The following is an 18,000-nucleotide window of genomic DNA, read 5'->3' on the forward strand; positions in this document are numbered from 1 at the left end:
CCGGGTCTCTGCTGGCTCGGTCTCTCTTGCCCACGTCTTCCTCCTCCTCTCTCTTGCTCCCAGCCGGGAGCCATCTTTTGAAGCCGGCGCCCCTTGCCGAGGACGCCGACGCCTGCGCATTGTGCCGTCAACTCCCCCGCCTCCGGGCAGCCCACCCAGGAAATGACTGCACCTGCGCAGGCGGCCGCTGCCGAACAGGCTCGGCAGAGCCGCCCCGGCTTCCTGGTGGCGGCACCGTCTGGCGCTCCAGTGCGGGGCGCGGGGCTAGTGTCCACGGTCCCTGCCGCCCTGTCACAACCCCAAATAGGGGCATTGGGCATTATACATATCCTACACAACACGTAATCAATTGATAAATATTATTAGAACAACCAAGTCTCGTTTAACTATAAATTTGGCTTAGTAAGAACAATCGATGGGAGGGAATGGGTAGGATTGACCCACAGGTCCTGCTCGATGTAACTAGAAGTGATTAGACCCTTCACACTGGCTACATCAGTGGTAGCATCCATATGTGTGGGAAAAGACAGAACCACAACCTCCTGCCTGCTACTGTGGGTAGCATACGGGTGAAGTGTAAGTGAATTAGGCTTTATTATTGTATATAGTGTATCTTTCAGTAATTGCTTTTGCATTGCTTTGCTCTGTATTAATTGCTTTAGAATTTATAGTATTTAAAGTGTATAGTATAGTAATTGTTCTTAAGGCATGTAAAACTTAAACAACTGTATTAAGTGCTTAAAGCTTGCAATAAATAAGAAAGTGGTTAAGTAGCCCTGGCGTGTCCTGGTTTCCCTTGGATCTAAAATAAATCGAACCATACGACAGCATCTCTAATAGATAAAGGCCGGCTTAAACATAACATTTTATAGCCTTCCAATAATTGTAGTCTTTTTAAAAAACATTAAATGCTGTAAAAATGAATATTATTACATTACCTTTTGCATTATAGGCCTCAATGTTAGCAAACACTTTAGTCCACTGACTGCAATAGGTCTACTGTCATGCTAAACCAGTGCACAGGCAGAAACTTGACTGAAGACAATGGAATCACACTGATGTACAGCTGCTGTGAGAAGCGAATTGGACCCCAGATGGTTCATAACCACAGACTTCAATAGCTGCACCTGCTCCAGTCTCTCTTGATTGGGCTAATAGATGTGAAGAGCAGCTTTGAGCTGCTACTGAGAAATGCACTGTTGTGTAAGGTGCTTAGGTTATTTACTTTGATCATGTATCAGCTCTCATAAACTTTTGCTTCCTATAAAAGTTAAGTGACTGGTTAAGGTTAATCCAAGCTGATGGGTTGTGATTTCACAGTTTGCAATGATTACAACAGAGGCAATTTTTGGAGTTCATTTATTGATTATACATGACTAGTGGAATAAATAAAAAATATAGGCAGTTTTATTCTGGCATTTATAGTAGCTAAACCTTAAGTTTTATACCTCACTAAAGATATTATTCTCTGATTTTCAGCAAAAGCCTGTTTTCTGAACTTTGATACTCAATGTGAGTCATTGGATATATTAAAAAAATAAACTGCCTTGTTTATGAATATATTCATAGGTAATATTGTAAAGTACACAGCAATACATGTTCTGCAGCAGAACTGAACAGAAGGTTATATAACCAGAAAGGCCTCAATTCAAGAAACCTATTAAATATTTGCTTAACTTTCTTCGTGTGCCCTACTGCCATAGACATCAATTAACTCAGGAAGTGAAATAACAAGTGTAAGGTTACTCATGTGCAGAAATGCTTGCAGGACTGGGATCTTTGACATGATTTATTTGAATGCCATAATTAGTCTTGGTGCAAGGACAATCTTTAAAAAAAAACAAATTAAAAATCTCCCTCCAGCCTATTTTTCTGCCTCAAGAACAGGACTTACTGGCTGAGTAATACTAAGTTGAAGAAAAAAATTAGGACTGTAGGCACCAACATTGAACATGTAAAATATCTATCACATAATAAATGCTCCCCACCCTGAGGCAGCACAGCCCAATGTCCACAGTATGTAAATTAGTCCTTGAGTCACAGGATAGCACAGCACAGCCCCACGGCCAGAGTCTATAATGCAACCCTTTGGAATAGGGCAATATATCCTACTGGCTAGAGTCAAAGGAGTTGGGGCAGTAGCTCCAGTAGGGAGGCCCAGGCCCACCCTGCTCCAACATAAACCAGAAAGCCTTGTCAGTGTGAAAGTGATTCACTGTTCGCTCAGCTGGGAATCCCACCTCCATGCACTGAGCTCAGTCAGTTGAGAGATACCCCTCATGCATCCTCACTGAGTCCTACTAGCCCTGGCACTGGGGTGATTCACATAGTTTCTGGGTCCTCAGGCTCCACAGCGCCAGTCTCTACCTTTAACTGCACTTGCTCTGGAGAGTCAATACAGTAACCCAGGGCTCCAACTCTAATGGTGTGGGCTTCTGGCTAGTCCACTTCTAGTGCTCCCAATGCAGGTCCTTCCTCTCTACCATCCCCCCCCCCCAGACTGCGCTGAGTGGCTCCCTTTTATACTACCCCAGCCCATAGAGCCCTTGGAGCACGCTCAGTGCATTAAGCCCTCCTGGTCCAGTGCGAGGTATACACAGCCCACCACAAGTAGGGAGCTAGACATGGGAGAAGATTGGAGTCTTTGCACTCTGTTGGAATCCCCTTTGGAGACTGCTGGTCCTTTCCTGAAGAAAGAGCCCATCAATTCAATGAACAAGGCTTTTTAAAAGAGTTTCTTAATCACAGTGAAACATAAATGTCCTCAATATTTGCCTCTTTTTATAGCAAAAATAAATAGAAATAAGCAGGTATTTGATAGTGCTAAACCCAGCAGTTTTTCGTTAATTAAAAATGAAGTACAACTGAAAGAGGAATAATAAAAATTATATAAGTGCTCCATGACATGATTTCAGGAACAAGCTAAGAAATTCTGATCATATTGAATAAAGAGAAAAATCTTAAATGATTTGAAAAACCACCTTTAATAAAAAGGCCTAAATACTGATTTAAGTATCTAAATATACAGCCAATTTTGTAGATCTTGGGTGTAATTTCACTATGTCTCAGTTTCCTTATCTTGACTAACCTTCAGCTGTCTGAATATCGCAGGTTCCATAGACCATATGCTGAAGGCAGAGTGGTCCCAGATTTTTTTTTTAAACTACTTATTCAGGGAATGATCGAGGAGCAAAGGCTATGTCTAAACTGCAGGCTTCTTTCGGAAGAAGCTTTTCCGGAAGAGATCTTCCGAAAAAACTTCTGAAAAAGAGTGTCTACACAGCAAAAGTGCATTGGAAAAAGTGATCTGCTTTTTCAAAAGACAATGTCCACACTGAATGGACACTATCTCTCATTTAAGCTGTGATTACTATGGACAGAGTGGCTTTCCTCTTCTTTCGAAAGAACTCCCTCTGCCCCGTCCACACATGCCTTTTTCTGAAAGAGCTCTTTCAGAAAAAGGCTTCTTCCTCATAGAAAGAGGTTTACCAATGACAGAAAAACCCCTCTGTTCTTTCAATTTTTTTCAAAAGAACATGATTTCAGTGTGGATGTAAGTGAAGGTTTTTTTTGAAAAACCTCTGCATTAGACATACCCAGAATGCGAAAGATTTTCAAGTACCTCCCTGCCCTGATATCCTCCAGCTTTGAGCCCCTCAAAACATTTCACATAACCCAACTGATATTAAAATGTAAATCAAATCTTATGATGTGGATAAGAGTGCTAACGTTTCTGAGGAAAGTTATTAGAGCCCAGCTGTTAATATTTCATTCTATTTGTCAAGGCAGTCTATATTTTTCATTTACTGTATTTGTTCAGAGAGCAAACAGAATGGAGTGTCAGTAAACAACTAGAGTAAGAATTAATATTCTGAGGAATCATATCTCCCAAAGGAACAAAACAGTCATATTAACATATCAATATATCTTCCTATGCTAGAAGCCACCTCTGTTTAGTAATTGTTCACTTATTACCCAGGAGGCCATGGAAAATTATTAGATTTACTATAAGCCATCTTTTATTTGAATTTGAAGCCACTTGAATTTGAAAATCACAGAGGGAGAAAAAGTAATTAATGTTAATAGAAGCTATGGCTTCTAAATAAAGATATTCAGTGTTTGTGTCTGAGACTTTGTGTCTCTACAGAAAGAGATAAATATTAGATTTCAAATTCTAAGCCTCACTGAAGCTATTGTGGAAAAAAATCTTATTTGTTTATCTGTACTAACTTTGAAACTTAAATATACAGAGATAAATTGCAACAAAATGTCTAATTAAAAGGGGTTGTATTCCTCAAACAAAGTATACATAAAAACAGATTCCTTTTTCATTTATACTTGTGTACATTGAATGTTCATTGAATTTATTTCCATTGACTGATGTGAAGTTAAATAAGACACTGACATCACTGAGAACCGAATATGATACATTATCATACATTTATTCTATAAGCTAGAGTGTGGCATTTAGTCACAATGTATAGCAAACAGTGAAATACAATCATACCTCTGCAGGGGTTGGAGGGTGGGGTCAGTAGAAGCATCCTGGCTGCTTCTCAAAGCTCCTGGGTTGCCCTCGGCAGGAAGAATATTGCCTTTACAGAGTGCACTAAACTGTCACCTCTTGTACAGCTGGGTGGCCCTGCTGATTGGCACATAGGGAGAAATGGGAGTTTGTACAGTGAATTGTACTGGAGCAGAATAAAACCCTAGCTGGACAAGTTGCTCACTTTGAAGTACTACCTGCTGTAGCACTAAGCCTCCCACACAAAAGGACAAAATGCAGCCTATAGTTTGAAATAATCAAGGCAGAAAATCTGGATTCTATTCTCACTTCTTATCTCACTCTGGGTTTATACCAGTTTAACTCCCTTGGCTTCAGTGAAACTACTTCTATTTTATGCATGTGTGAGCTCTGTGATGGATCAGATCTCTAGATACGGAAAGGCTGTGTTCTCTAGTACTTTGTCAAATATTCTGTCAATTAGCCTCATGATTAAGTCCCAATTGCAATTTCATCTGTGATTTGTGTGACAACTTTAATCTCTTTAAAATTCTTTTCTTATTCATTTAAATTCATATTCCTATATTCTGACATGGTTACACAAACAAAAAATGAAGCTCTCTTTTTAATATAATAGAAATTTTGACATAGAGTAAATTAAACCCCCATACTGAGATATTTTAAATTACACTAATTAAACTGAAGACGAATGTGTCTGGGAGCTAAGTTAATTATGCATTCTAAAACTAAATGTCACACACACAGAATTATTTTGTACTGATCTTGTCCAAAAAATTTTCTAAGAGAAATTTAGATGATCTATCCAGCGTGTATATCTTCATGCTGAAAATAATACACATGACATTTTTCTTTCTTATCAGAGACTTGATATTTCTGAAAATTTACTGGCTACATGAAGAGCTGGAAAAAGAATAATATTTTCTGGATCAGAAAAGGGGTCATTAAAGATCCTCTTTATTGGTGAGTCAGTCTGTGGACGTGTCATGGGGTGCGATCACCCCCTGTCGGCCGGGCGGGGGGCTCACCGGACCCCTTCGTTCGACTCCCGATCCCAGGGCCGGTATGTTGGGTGCGATCACCCCCTCTCAAGTGAGCCGGGGGGATTCAGCAGACCCCCTCAACCCAGTTATTGGGTCCTGGGTCCAGAGTTTGGCCCCTCTGGGGGCTAGTCCCGTCGGCTTTGGCCAGGGCGGCCTACCGGCATAGGTGCACATTCGTTTGTCCACCAGGGTTGCAGGAGTCGTGAGCAAGGGGAGTAGGAGGAGGGGAACCTGGGCCCGCCCTCTTCACCGGGTCCCAGCCCGGGGCCCTAAGTGGAGGGGCTCGCCAATGTCCCTGCATGACAGACGGGGGAGTTTACTCCCAAAACACGTCTGTCCACGGATGCCACCAGGTTCCCGCCCCGGGCTGCTTCCTCCCCTCCCCAGGCCCTTGGGGCCCGGTTTCTGGCCCCCTCATGCCTACTGGGGTTCTGGTGATTGCTGCCTGTGGCGCTCCTTGGCCGCTCCTCCTGGGGCTCCGCTCTCCCGCACCGAGGCCTTGCCGGTTCGCACCCTCCTCAGGTGGCATGAGTTCCCCTGCTCGGTTCCGGTCTCCGGGCTGGCCGACCGCCACCTGCGGGGGCTGTCCTGGGGTGGGGGGGGCCATCCGCTGGCCTCGGGGAGAGCTCCGGTCCGTCCTCAGCCCGGCCCTCCACTGCCTGCAGCGGAGGAGGCTGCCCCCCTCCGTGCTGCCGTCGAGCCCTTTTGAACTGGCCTGCCGGTTGTGACGTGGCCTGAGAGCACCGCCTCCTCCGTGATGTGGCAGCCTCCCTCGCTGCATCCCAGCCATCACTCCTGGCCCTGGCCCCTCCCGGAACCATGCTGGGGGCAGGGCCCCTGGTTTCCCTGCCGTGCATGTGTTCCGGCCCCGCCGCCATTCTCCGGCGGCATTGGGGCGCCGCAGCGTGCTGCCCACAGCCCTGCTCTCCTCCTGCCTCCCTGGGTGGTCCGGTGTGCAGGCTGTTGGTCCTGTCACACAATCTTTATGATGAAAAGTTGGACAATCACAAAGTAATAGAAAATGATTAATTTTTCCCAAATGCTTTAAGTTTGGTAATCAACTGCAAGAACTAATTACATAAAAATCATGCCCCTGCCCAGCATTCCAATAGTAATTGCTTAAAAAGTCAGAAAAAGAGACACTACAAATTATTCACCAAAACAATCATGCAACAAAATAGTACAATAAGCTGGCCAAATAATTGTTTGACTTAACACCAAAATCAGAGAATTTGTTTAAACAAAAATAACAATTAAAGTCTTCAAGTCTTTTATGAAAGACAAAAATCCTTTAGCACTGGCTGAAGTTAGTCAAAAAAAGTTTTTGAAGGAATAAATAAACATTTCCATAGAAATTGTTTGTTTTAATTAAAAATACAAAAACTAGAAAAAAATCAGTAATTTGTAGATGTTTGTTTCCTAAAAGCACAAAACAAAACAGTTCTGACTATGTCCAAATGCTTTCCCAGTCCAATGTTTACATATCAAAAATGTTTGTTTTGAAACTACTTTTTAATTTTGTATTAGATTTTATAGTATAAAATAGAATTGTAAAGAATTAAAATTCAGCAGAAACATTTTGATCAAATTGATTTATAAAATATTAAAGAAAGGAATTCTCTCCTTCCTGAGATATCTCCATTTGATTATATAAATGCAACCTGGGGAACCCCACTTGTTATGCCCTTCCAGCATGACTCTGAACCATTAATAACTACTCTCTGAGGGTACGTCTAGACTGCAGACTTTTTTCGGAAGAAGCTTTTCCTGAAGAGATCTTCCGAAAAAACTTCTTTCAAAAGAGAGAGTCCACACTGCCAAAGTGCATTGAAAAAGCAATCTGCTTTTTTGAAAGATAGCGTGCATACAGAATGGACGCTATCTTACATTTAAGTAGTGATTACTATGGACAAAGTAGCCACCAGGGCACCTGTGCTTTTTGCTGGAGGACTCTTCTTTCGAAAAAACTCACTCTTCCGTGTCCACACACACCTTTTTCTGAAAGAGCTCTTTTGGAAACGGCGTCCTTCCTTGTAGAATGAGGTTTACCAATGTCAGAAAAACCCTTGCATTCTTTCAATTTTCTTTTGAAAGAACGCAATGGCAGTGTGGATGTGAGGGTATGTCTACACTAACACCCTAGTTCGAACTAGGGTAGTTAATGTAGTCATACGAACTTGCCAGGCGCCGCCATTTTTAAATGTCCGCTAGTTCGGACTCCGTGCCCGTGGCTACATGCGGCACGAACTAAGTAGTTCAGATTAGGCTTCCTATTCTGAACTACCGTTACTCCGCGGGCATGGAGTCCGAACTAGCGGACATTTAAAAATGGCGGCGCCCGGCAATATGCAAATGAAGCCCGGGAAATTCAAATCCCGGGCTTCATTTGCAACTCCAGTTGCCTACATTAACCACCCTAGTTTGAACTAGGGTGGTAGTGTAGACATACCCTAAGTGAAGTTTTTTTGGAAAAATGGCCATTTTTCTGAAAAACCCCTCTGCAATCTAGATGCACCTTGAGAGAGGTTATCCAGCCACTTATGCACTCCCTTTATAGTAGACTCATCTAAGTGCATTTGCCTAGTTTATTGATAAGAAGGTCATGTAAAACCATATCAAATGCCTTACTAAAGTCTAGGTATACAATGTCCACTGCATCTCCCTTATCCACAAGACTTGTTATCCTATCAAAGAATTGGATATTAAAACATATTAAAACTTTCATAACAGCCCTAAGGGTGTATGTAGTGACTGGATCAAGTGTTGGTATTTCTAAGCACATTGTTGTTCATTTATGTTCATTTGTGTTAATGTTGTCCTGGCCTGTTTTGTCTCAGAGAAACCACAATTCTGGTGGTATTCTGCCATCTATGTACAGAAATACAATGAAAAAAACAGATGAATGGTCCTAGAGGCACTGAAATAGACTGGGTAAGTCATGACAACTGCAAACATTAATACCTGAAGCCATGTAGACTCCTCAATTCTACTACCAGACATGGGGAATTATGCAACTCCTCCTTATTTAAGACTAAATCTAAAACTCTGTCCATCCTTTAATGCCACTTATTAAAAATATGTTGAAGGTGTATAATAATACTTGTAAGGTCTCACTAGAAGCAAGTCTCCCATTTGTTTTCAATGCCGGACTTAGAACATAGCTCAGGATATATGTAGGCCAAGGCTACGCTATATAGAAGATCCACACTGCTGCGGTTGATCTTCTGGGGTTTGATTTAGCGGGTCTAATATAGCCTCATCAGCACCGGTACTCCTGCTCCTCACAAGGAATAAGGGAAGCCAACAAGAGCATTTACTCCCAATTGACCTCCTGCTGTGTGGACAAAAGTCAAGAGAAGAGTGATTTAACATATGTCGATTCTAGCTCCGTAATAAACATATCTGCAGTTGCATATCTTAAGTCAACCTTCCTAGCAACAAGGAAGCAAGGAACAGATATCTGAGATGCTCTTTATATTGCTTGTTTTGAAGAGAAGATAGAAAGAAGTGATAATTATTTGTCAGGGCATGACAAATATATTTTTCTGATGCAGGACTACCTGATGAGTTAATTTCAGAGACAGCAACAAAACAATGGAGGGGTGCCTGTAGTTGTCAAGAGAACCTTCAGGGGTTAGCTGCCACCTGCTTAGTTCTTCTTTTATGCACAGATAAAAATCCTAATGTCTGATGTGAATAATGAAAATCAAGAAGTTTAAACTTATCCAAAATATGAGAACATGGTGCAGTTAATATGCAACCAGTAAACCATGAATTTATCCATTTAGTTTTTCTACTAGGCCAATGGTTTTGACTAGTTCAGCCACCACATTTTTTAACAGTTACAAAGAACAAAATAAATCCTAATAAACTAGATTAAAATAATAGGACTTTGTAAATGTGAGCAATTTTGTCATTGCAATAGAAGTAATCAAATAGTATTTCTATACCAAAACCTTCTAAATCTGTTTTCGCAAAACAATTCACCGTGAAGTCTCTTTAATCATAATTATAATGAAGGCCTCCCAGTCTATACTGCATAAGCATTTAATAAGCGTTGTTGTCATTCATCAGATTTTAATATCTGCAACCATAGCTGTGATATTTGTCTAACCCATACTAAATTAATTCCTAGGTTAATTCTATTACTCCAGGTCAGTTTCAATACAATGAATTTGCCCCCTCTACTACAGTTAAATATAGAAAGATACGTAACTATTTTAATTCAAGAACCTGCCACAGAGTAAAATTGATTTTGGAAATAAGAGTAGCGAGTCTCCATAACTTTGCCCCTTTTATAGTTATTTACCCCAAAGCTAATTAGCTGTAAAATGCTATCAGATCAGTATGGCAGAAACTTTAAAACATGGCCACACAAAGGAGAGAACAATGGTGAGTCAGACTGAACAGCTATCATTCAAGCAATTTGCATTCTCTGGGTGAAATCCTGGCCTCACTGAAATGAATGAGATGGTTGCTATTGTCTTTCATGGGACCAGGTTTCACTCTCCGTTTCTGTTTCACCTTTAACCACTTCCAAAAGACCAGCCTCCTAAATACTTTGCTTCCAGAAATAATAATCCTAAGGGTTTAGTGAAATAGCATTGCCCTGGAGGTAGACATATAAATATCCATATGGCTACCTTTGAGCCAAATTCTCCTTTAAACATCATGAATATTGTGTATATTGCCTGTTAAATTTCCCAATGGATTGTATGTTTTTAACACACTTTCAGAGGATTCAGAACTTTGCAAAGAGAAAGCATCAGTAGAGAGGTATTTCCAAGGAATAGAGTAAAAGGTACATATTACTCCTGTCTTACCCTTTTCCTCCACCCCCAAACCCCCATGTATTTTGTTCTGTCGCTCTCTCCCTGTAAATTGGCATTCCTGGAAATAATATTAGCACTTGTGTAATCATTCAGTGCTCAGCCATCACTATGGCCTTATTCAAAAGCAAAACACGTAATTTCCCCACAAAAGGAACATAACAACAAGCCTGAAACAGCATCTCTGGCCTCCTTTGTGTTAACAACTCTTCTCATATTTCCTGAAGCAATAAAATAACTCCTCTCTTACCAGGAACTAATCACTTTTCCCACTGCTTTCACATCATTGTCAGAAGTGCACATTTTAGGTGTTGTGTTTCTGTAGATTATGCATTCAGAAGACCAACCTCATAGCAGCAATTAATCAAAGACAAAATGGAAGTAAAAGCCCATGGCCTCTAAGCATTTTAAATCAAGGTTACAGTTAACCCTGAGAAGGTAACGAAGAGAAAAGAGAGGGGGTAAAAAGAACTTTTCTCTCATGCATATAGCCAGAAGTCAGGTAAAATAGTAGCTGGAAAGAGAAATGAAAGCACTGTTTTTGATAGCACTAGTGGTAGCATTAATCACACATGGTGGCAGTCTCAGAGGGCTAGCCATGATAGTCTGTAAGGGTATCTCTACATAGCAAAGTTATTTCTAGATAACAGCTAACAATGGAGGAGGGATAGCTCAGTGGTTTGAGCATGGGCCTGCTAAACCTGGCATTATGAGTTCAATCCTTGCAGAGGCCATTTGGGGCAAAAATTTGTCAGGGATAGTACTTGGCCCTGCTGTGAAGGCAGGGGACTGGACTTGATGACCTATCAAGGTCCCTTCCAGTTCTAGAAGATAGGCAATCTTCAAAATTTAAACAGCTGTTATTTCAAAATAACTTTACCAGTGGCTACACAGCCAAACAGCTATTTTGAAATTAATTCAAAATAGCGGAACACTTATTTCGAAATTGGTAAACCTCATTCCACGAGGAATAGTGCCAATTTCAAAATTGCTATTTCAAAATAAGCACTGTGTAGATGCTTATTTGGAAATAGGGGGCCTCCAGCCTTCCCAGGGTGCCCTGGTGGCCACTCCAGCCTCAACCAAGAACACTCTTCTCCTTCCCCGTCCCCGGAGCCCTTAAAGGGGTACAATCTGGCCACAGTGACTGTGCCAGCACCAAGCCTGCCAGCCCAGAGCCAGCAGTCACTGCCCCTGACCCAGTGGCCCCAAAACACGAGCCAGCAAGCCATTGGCAGCCAACCCTCCACCACTCCCCAGGGCCCAGGGAAGGTGGGTGCTTTCCTGGTCCATGGTGGAGATCATGGACCATATTCAGGTTTGGGGGGGATGCCCCCAATGTCCATGATCTCCGCACTACATGGAGGAACATGGCCATCTATGGCAAGATAGCTGTCAGCCTGGCCACCAAAGGCCACATGAGAACCCATGAGCAGGTTCGCATGAAAATCAAGTTGCTCTGGTGAGACCCCCCCCAACCCTGAGCCCTGAGCTTCCCCTCCCCCATCTTCCCCTTGCTTCCCCCTTCCAGCTCCCTCCTCTCAGGTTTCCCCCTCCCCTCTCCCATCCTCTCTTCTATCCTCTCCTGCCTCCTTTTCCCAGTCTCACCAGAGTTTCATTTTGCTCTCCCCCCATTTTGTTAAATAAAGAGAGTTTGTGTTCATGAAAATTCATGTATTTTATTTGATACCATAAGGGGGGTAAGAGAGGGATAAGTGGAAGGATGTGAGGGAGGACTGAGGCATAAGCCCCCAGTGGGGCAGACCAGGGAGGCTCTTAGTGCTCTTCAGGGTGGAAGCTCTCCCACAGGGTCTCCTGGATACTGACAGCCTCCCGGATGGACCCCCCAGATGGCAGCCTGCAGAAGGTGCAGCCATGGTCACAGCAACACGTCCACAAGAAGGACCAGAGTGCCCAGGGGCAGCTCTGGCTCCATGTTACAGAGTACTGTGGTGTCTGGAGTGAGGGTAACCAGAGCATGTAGAGACAAATGCTTTGCTGTCCCTCATCGAGGTAGGCAAGCAAGTACAGAAACCTGAGAACAGGCTGTCTGGGGGGGTCCCTTTAAGCACAGGCCTCGGATAGCCTCAGGTAGCAGCCACACAAAGTAACTCCTGACCTGATGCCCTGCCGGACCTGGTTCCAGCCGGCCTTAAATGCGATTCAGCGTCGACTCAGTGTGGACGTGATATTTCAAAATGCAATTTGTGTGTAGATGCGTTATTTTGAAATAACTTATTTCAAATTTAACTATTTCAAAATAAGATATTTTGAAATAACGCTGTAGTGTAGACATACCCCAACTTTAAAAAAGAGTAGTCCTTTGACATTTTAGGGTAAATCTACGCAGCACCGTTATTTTGAAATAACTGACGTTATTTCGAAGTAATGTGAGCATCTACACAGCAATTCCATTATTTCAAAATAATTTCAAAATAACAGATGGTCTCCCGGAACAATTTTGCCACATCCAAGGAATGTCTCTGCTTTTCTGAAATTTTTTTTGGAAAAGCAGACACTTTTTTTTAGCATCCCTGTGAACCTCATTTTACGAGGAAGAAGAGATGCTCTGAAAATTTTTTTTCTGACATTTGGCTCAGTGTAAATAGGTAGGCTGCAGAGCCAGCCCAAGGTACAGGCTAGCGGGGCTACCGCCCGGAGCGCCCCATTGTGGGGGGTGCCGTGCGGGGCTGCCAGACTGGGTGGGGGTGGGGCCGCACACGCGCTGCACTCCCAGGGGCAGTGCCGCGTTCCTGGGGTCCGGGGCTCACAAATGGCTCGGGCCAGCTCTGGTAGGCTTTTTGCAATTTGTGTATCTTTTTCCAATAGAGCTGCGTAGTCTAGACACAGCCCAAGAGAAGGAGAACTGGCATGGACAGAATGCATATTACACCCTTTTAAGTAATATTGGAATTCAACTTGCTGTACATGCTTCCTCACACCCTTGGGGAATAATTGCTGTCAGCTAAAATTCCACTGGGCTGGGCTTCTCTGCTAGTGTACTGCCTCTCCTCATTCTCCCACAGCATGATCTGAGGGGGGAAAAATCTGCATTTAAAGGATCCCAAACTTCTGACTCTCTCTTTATGGTTGCATCTTTAACATTGTACACATATTGCAAAACAGAAGTATTCAGCAAGTTGCTGTGAATCCTTTCTAAACTTGACACGATACAAGTATGTTATATTTTCTCTGCCTTCTTTCTTAATTTCATATAAGTTAATATCTCCGAGACCAAGACAAGAGGAGCTGAAGGGGAGTGAGTACAGATAAATACAAACAGCCTTGAGTAGTTCATCTTCTCATTCACTGAGAACACATTGTAACTCCTTGTCAGAAGGGTGTCTATTTCTCAGCTTGTCAGAGCCTGTTAGAATAACTGATATACCTGTCATGAACATTCTTGGAAGGGAATCCACTAATTCAAACATCAGTAATGTGCTTTCTCTCCATCAATCTACCCAACTGTGTTCATTCTTTCCCTTTGACAAAAAACGGATTCATTTGAGAGCTGAAATCTTGCACCCTTGTTCTGTCAAATATTCCCTAAATATTTATGCTTCACCATTTGTAGTTAAACTGCTGAAGTCTAGAATGTACATGTAAACCACACACCGATATAGTTCACTATCCCGTATAGTGGCACTTAGACTACTTACAGTGAGAGATAAGAACAAGGGAACTCTACAACCTAAGCTGAGAGTAAGCTGGCTTTATAGCTCAAGCTGCAGCAGCTCCTATACTGAGGTCCCAGGTTCAAATCCACCCCGGGTGGTTATATATGTGTGTCAGCAATGACAAGGGAAGAAGAACTGCAGGAAGGAGTTGGAAATCCAGGTTTTTTATTTTTAAAAGAAATTACATCATTTTCCCTCTAACACAGGGCTACTCAGCTTTGGAAGCCCTGGGGGCCACAATGTTACTCACTTGCTGAGGGCCTCAACTTAAGTGTGGTTGCATATACATGCAAATATATATGCAAATAATTTCTTTCACACTGATGGGCATGAATTAAGAAATTAAAGCAAAACTACACAATACACAGGCCCCATTTAAGTCAGTTCTGCTGATATTAATAAAATGCTATAATTACCCAATTTCCACACATATGACAGCACAATTAATGAGCAATGACAGTCCAGGAATTTAACTACTAAAATGCATATCAACAGAAGAGCATTATATTGACTCGCTGTTGTAGAGCATGTTCCCAGTGGAGACCATGTTCAAAGAATCCCACCCGCAGGCCACATGTTGAGCCCCATGTAAACCCAAACCGCAAACCACCAGCCGCAAACAAACGGTCTGCGGGCCTCATGTTAAGTAGCCCTGCTCCAACATATTGGTAACATATTCAGAACTTCCTCTTTTCATTCTGGCTTCTAATCTCTACTATATAATTGTTAGAACTGGCGTTTTGGTTCATGGGCACTTCTGAAAAACTTGGGGATGCTATAACACTAGGGCTTCTGGATTCTACAAATGTCATGAATGCAATAAAGACATAGATCTTTCAAGACAGAACATGCACAACCCCCCTAACAACCATTGTCCTGAATCCTGTGGTTAAGTGACTTATGGGGAGAGGCTGAGGGAACTGGGCTTATTTAGTTAGGAGAAGAGAAGAGTGAGGGAGGATTTGATAGCAGCCTTCAACTACCTGAGGGGGGATCCAAAAAGGATGGAGAGAGGCTGTTCTCAGCGGTGACAGATGACAGAACAAGGAGCAAAGGTCTCAAGTTGCAGTGGGGGAGGTCTAGGCTGGATATTAGGAAAAAATATTTCAGTAGGAGGAGGATGAAGCACTGAAATGGGTTACCTAGGGAGCTGGTGGAATCATAAAATACTAGAACTGGAAGGGATCTTGAGAGGTCATCAAATCCAGTCCACTGCCCTCATGGCAGGACCAAGCACTGTCTAGATCATCTCTGAGAGGTGTCTGTCTAACCTGCTCTTAAATAGCTGCAGTGATGGTGATTCCACAACCCCCGTAGGCAATTTATTCCAGTTTTTAATCACCCTGACAGGCAGGAAGTTTTTCCTGATGTCCAACCTGAACCTCTCCATTGCTTCTTGTCCTATCCTCAGAGGCCAAGGAGAACAATTTTTTCCTCCTCGTTATAACATCCTCTTAGATACTTGAAAACCACTATCATGTCCCCTCTCAGTCTTCTCTTTTCTAAACTAAACAAGCCCAATTCTTTCAGTGACTCGCCATCCTTAGAGATTTTTCAGGACAAACTTGGGTTAGGGTCCTATAAAGATTATGAAGTCCCCCAAGCATTCTAGTTAATAGGAAGAACAATTGAAAACATACATACTGTGGGGTCTGGTTTTGATTTTTCCAATATCAGTATAAGGTCTTGCCACAAAATTTAAAATTAGATAGAGATTAAAATGTCCTTGCAGTTTAGGGGCATTTGACCTGGAAATCCCACATAGATTCAGATTTTCAAAAGTAGCCTCTAAATTTGGGCTGCCTCCATTTTTTTAAAAAACTGATTTTAGATATGTAAAACAATCTTTCAAATGTGATTGTCTGATATTAGGCACCTATAGCCAAAATAAGTCACCAGACCAAGAAGCCTGAAATATCAACCATATGGCCATTTTAATTAGGCAAGTGAATGTTCAAAACTTTTGAAAGTGTGCTCAGATGTGTGAAAATAGATCCTCCCTCAACTGGAGATACACAATGTTATAATCCACTTTTGGAAATTTTGTAGTAAGCTTCACAAAACATAAGTAAAATAAAGCCTCCCAGGGCTTGGCTTTCAGTGTGCTATGAGAATACTGAAATTGTAGTCCAGCAGCAGCACTATTAGCATTGCTCTCACTCAGAAAAGGGCCTGGATCCTGACTGTAAATAATAACTTTGAGCTTGTTTCTGCTGGGGACTCACATAATCGATAAAGAGGAGGAAACAAGGCTCTCGCTGGAGCAAAAGTTGCAAATTTGTGTTACTAGTGATGGGCTCAAGCCAAAAAGCAACATCAAAACACCTTTGGATTTTAAGGTTTTTTGAATCTGGCTCCAGATCCAGACCTCAGAGCTGACCTTGTCTCTATAATGAGTCAATCCTAATCTGGGATTTGGACACCTAAATTTTAGATTTTAGAGAAGGTTAGAGAGGAATTTGAATTTTATGGCTCACTTCTATTTCTTTTTGCAACGATAACAGTTCAGAATTAATTTTTATGTTGATTTGCTTCTTGTGGAACATAAACATTTGGCAGACTTAGCTGTGCTTCACTATGGCTGCTGCCATCCTTGACAAGAAGCAGGTCAGGAAAGACAAATTCCAAATGTAAAAGCCACAACAAACACTGCTGCAGGGCAAAAAGACAGGAGCACAAAGAAATAAGAGTAGGACCAAGATGTAGGCCAAGTTTCAAAGGAGTATCACTGTCAGGTATGGGCTGAAAAGAACAAGGAACTATGAGAGCATTTTGAGATATCTTCTTTAGAATTCACCATCATTGTCATCATAGCTCTATGCAGCTTCCAGAAATGCTTTTAGCTGAATTAGTGATGATACAGCACTTGACAATCAATTCAATGTGGAGTTGTATATCCAAGAAAAACATGTAAACTTACCACACACATCAGACTTAACTTGTGGCAACTGGCAAAAGACAGAATTTGGCCAATGGTGAAGAGCACCCTAACTGCTACTGCAGCTGCCAGTATAAATCCATAGTTGTGAGAGTAAGAGCAGCAACATTGCTCCACCCTTCTAGTTCCATTCTGACATCCTTTCATGCAAAGATTGAATACTGGCACTCTCAAGGAACAGTGCAGCAGACCACAAAGCTGATGGGTGAGAGGATGTCCCAAGAGCCCTTTTCATCAGTAGAGGTGTCACAGTCTTACAGGTCTTTCTCACACTTGGCCCATACAGTTCCTGGGGGAATCCCCCATTCAGTGTAATAGCCCTTCTTGGGGATTCACTTTCTCTTGGGGGTTGAGCCCTTCTGCCTCCTGGAACCACACCTCTCTGAGCCTCCAACACATCTGTTTCTCTCCATGGGCCCCCTCAGGGAGTCCACACTCTCTGGACCCCAGGGCCTCCAGTCCCAGAGGCTGTGTCCAGACTCAGGGGTTTTTTCGGGAAAAGTAGCCTTTTTCCGAAAAAACTTCACCTGCATCTAGACTGCAGCCGCGTTCTTTCGAAATTAAATCAAAAGAACGCGGCTTTTCTTTCGACGGCGGTAAACCTCATTTCAAGTGCTTCTTTCGAAAGAAGGCGTTCTTGAATGTAAATAGGGCTTCTTCGAAAGAGAGCATCCAGACTCACTGGGTGCTTTCTTTTGAAAAAGCGGCTTGCTCTTTCGAAAATTCCGCGTGCAGTCTAGACGCTCTCTTTCGAAAGAGGCTCTTTCGAAAGTATCTTTCGAAAGAGCCTCTTTCGAAAGAGGCTTGCAGTCTAGACATAGCCAGAGAGAATAATGCATCCCTGTTCTCTAGACAGGGCGACTCTCAGCCAGTGGAAAACAGGAGGGTTTATTGAGCATATGAACACAGCATAAGAATTCTCAGGGCCTGTAAGTCTATCATTCTTCAGTACAGTGTGTCTGAGTCTCCCCTGCATCCAGATGAGGTCTGC

At 42.5% G+C, this 18,000-nt stretch overlaps 1 long non-coding RNA gene across 1 annotated transcript in view; it reads left to right on the top strand.

Annotated features, from left to right (window-relative positions):
- The first annotated feature begins 5,383 nt into the window (after positions 1 to 5,383).
- LOC142826754 (uncharacterized) overlaps positions 5,384 to 18,000 on the top strand; it is a 131,663-nt gene continuing 119,046 nt past the window's right edge. The window contains exons 1-2 of the long non-coding RNA XR_012900985.1: positions 5,384 to 5,485; positions 8,403 to 8,496. This is a non-coding gene — a long non-coding RNA (uncharacterized LOC142826754). The remainder of the gene's footprint in view (positions 5,486 to 8,402; positions 8,497 to 18,000) is intronic.

Source organism: Pelodiscus sinensis, chromosome 2 (genome assembly GCF_049634645.1).
Source record: "Pelodiscus sinensis isolate JC-2024 chromosome 2, ASM4963464v1, whole genome shotgun sequence".
Taxonomy (NCBI): Eukaryota; Metazoa; Chordata; order Testudines; family Trionychidae; genus Pelodiscus; species Pelodiscus sinensis.